We start from the raw sequence: 3,340 nt of genomic DNA, 5'->3' as shown, positions 1-3,340 counted from the left end.
GCTCTGGAGCCGGCGGTGCGGCAGCGGCGGGGATTAAATAGAGCGCGAGGAAGAGACCATTCGTGCCGGGGGGGGGGTGCGGGGGGGCCGCGCCGATGCCGCCCCCCTCGGCCCCCGTGTAAACACGCCCGCTCCGGCCGCCGGCCCCCCCCGCGCCCTGAGGCGCGGTGGTGCGCGCCGCATGCGCGGCTCCCCGCGGGAGGCAGGTGCGCGCGGGGCGGCGGCGGCGGCGGCGCCGGGGGGGGACGGCGGGACCGGGGGGTCCCCGCGATCCCCTCGATCCCCTCAGTCCCCGCCATCCCCTCGATCCCCTCGGTCCCCGCCATCCCCTCAGTCCCCGCGATCCCCTCGGTCCCCTCAGTCCCCGAGATCCCCGTCCCGCCCCCGCTCTGAGCCATCCCGGTCCGAGCCGAGCGGCGATGCCTCAGGGTGTCATCCCCAGACCGGATCCCTTGGCTGGGCGGTCCCGCCATGGAACCGGGGAGGTCTCGCCGGTCTGGAACCGGGAGCGGGACCGGTCCCATCTCGGCCAGGACATCGGCCGGGCCCGCAGGGCGAACCCAGCTCCGGTCCCCTCTCGGCTCGCGGTGTCCCCGGGACGGGCCGGGTCACTCGGCGGGGTCGGTCCCAGGCAGCGCCCGGCTGGGTGGACGGAGCGCGGTCCCCTTGGTTCGGTGAGAGGGCCGGGCAGAGATGCTGGGGTGTCACCCGGGCTGGGGTGTCACTCTCACTGGAGTGTCACCCTTGCTGGGATGTCACCAATGCTAAGGTGCCACCCTTGCTGGGGTGTTCCTCTCGGTGGGAAGTCACCTGTGCTGGGATGTCACCCGTGTGAGGATGTCACCTGTGCTGGAATGTCACCTGTGCTAACCAGCGTGGCCCAGCCCGTCACTGCCTCTGCAGCTTGTACCGCTCAGTGCCCCGACTGGTCCTTGCAGCTGGACCACGTTTGGGGTGGAGCCTTGTTCTGTTCCGGTCCCTAAAAGTCAATGGCTGGTCCTGGCTGTCCCCTGGCATCTCCCAGGCAACTCCTTTATCCTCCCTCACCCATCCATGCTCTCATCCATCAGATGATCCCCCCCGAGCTCTGGCTCATGCCAGCCCAGGCATTTCCAGCTCTGCAGGATTTCAGGGCTCTGGGGAAACATTCCCAGCTCGTTTCCAGAGGAGAATTGACCCCTTTAACCGGAGTGTTCGTGTGCAGCGCTTCCCCACGTTGACACCATCCCTTCACGTGCGTTTCTGCGGAGCTGCTCCGAGGCTCCTGCACCCGAGCTGTGCTCCAGGGATGCTTCCCTTAGTCACAAATCCCCGTGGGAAGCGCCCGTGGGAGGAACAGCTTGGTGCCGGTCACAGCCGATCCCCGCGCTGCCTCCAGCTCCATCCCCTGTGTCTGGACGCGCCCCTGGAGCTGCCAGTGCCTCTGCCACGGAGCCCTGGGGCAAATTTGGGCACAGGAGGGGCCAGCTGAGACCACGGGAGGCTTTTCTCAGGTTTTCCCTCCTTGTCCGGTCGGAGGAGGGATCTGGGAGCCTCGGGATGTGTGGGAGAGCAGCAGGGGGAATCCAGGCTCGGCTCCCGGAGGCAGGAGCGGGGCAGGGAAGCTGGAGAGGGTCCCTTGGGATGGGGACAGGGCTGGCTCAGGCCTGGGGGGGCCACACGCAGCACTTGGGGGGCGTTTCCTCTGGAAAAGGGGGGGGTCTTGGGGTTTTTTTTGTGATCCCCAGCCTCCGTGGGATGACCGTGCTGGAGGAGGGAATCTCGTTCCTGCTGGCTGTGCCTGAGCTCGCAGCCCCCTCCCGGAGCCCCCCCAGCCTGTCCCCTCTCTCTGCCACCCCCCGGGGGCTCCAGGCACGGCTTTGACCCCTCTCGCCGCCCTCCCCGACCCCCGTGGGTGCAGCGCCCACTCCCCATCACTCGGGCAGGGCGGTGGAGGCAGAGGAAGAGGAGGGAGAGGAGGAAGAGGAGGGAGAGGAGGTGTTCAGCGTGCAGCAGGTGCCGAGGCGACGCTCGCCACAACAAATGGCCGTGATTCAGCCCCGGAGCATCTGGCAGCGAGCGCTGGGGAGCCGGGGGTGCCGGTGGAACGCAGCCGCTCTGCAGAGGCGTCCCGGAGCCCCCGGGAAGCGGAGCTGCCCCGCACGGATCCGTGCCCGGGGAGGATGGAGCCCCTCAGCTCCCATTTCCCGAGCCCTGCTGGCCTCTCTGGTTCTCTCTGGGTGTGACAGAAGGAGTCAAAGCTGGCACCTCCTCTAGGAGCCACCTGGAGCTGCGCTGTCCCAGCCCTCCTGACCCTCCCAGGGGTCTGGAGCATCCCTCAGCCAGGTGGGAAGGGCTGTGCCAGGTGGGGGGATACACCTGGGTGTGATTTCATGCAGGAACAGCACCCCTGGGCAGAAACCACTAGGTCTCCGTGGCCTCCTGTTGCCATGGGTGCCAGCCCTGGGTACCTGTGACATCATCCCGGGTACCTGTGACATCATCCCAGGTACCTGTGACACCATCCCAGCCACCCTGGGCACCTGTGACACCATCCTAGCTCTGGGTACCTGTGACACCATCCCAGGTACCTGTGACACCATCCCTGTACCTGTGACATCATCCCAGCCCTGGGTACCTGTGACATCACCCCAGGTACCTGTGACACCATCCCTGTACCTGTGACACCATCCCAGCCCTGGGTACCTGTGACATCATCCCAGGTACCTGTGACACCATCCCTGTACCTGTGACACCATCCCTGTACCTGTGACATCATCCCAGCCCTGGGTACCTGTGACATCATCCCAGCCACCCTGGGCACCTGTGACATCATCCCTGTACCTGTGACATCATCCCAGCCCTGGGTACCTGTGACATCATCCCAGCCCTGGGTACCTGTGACACCATCCCAGTCCCCCCGGGTACCTGTGACACCATCCCGGGTACCTGTGACATCATCCCTGTACCTGTGACACCATCCCTGTACCTGTGACATCATCCCAGCCCTGGGTACCTGTGACATCATCCCAGGTACCTGTGACACCATCCCTGTACCTGTGACACCATCCCAGCCCTGGGTACCTGTGACACCATCCCAGGTACCTGTGACACCATCCCTGTACCTGTGACACCATCCCTGTACCTGTGACATCATCCCAGCCCTGGGTACCTGTGACACCATCCCAGTCCCCCCGGGTACCTGTGACACCATCCCGGGTACCTGTGACATCATCCCTGTACCTGTGACACCATCCCTGTACCTGTGACATCATCCCAGCCCTGGGTACCTGTGACATCATCCCAGGTACCTGTGACACCATCCCTGTACCTGTGACACCATCCCAGCCCTGTCCTGGCT

Source organism: Sturnus vulgaris, chromosome 31 (genome assembly GCF_052056855.1).
Source record: "Sturnus vulgaris isolate bStuVul1 chromosome 31, bStuVul1.hap1, whole genome shotgun sequence".
In the NCBI taxonomy this organism is placed as follows: Eukaryota; Metazoa; Chordata; class Aves; order Passeriformes; family Sturnidae; genus Sturnus; species Sturnus vulgaris.
This window is presented reverse-complemented; position numbering follows the sequence as displayed.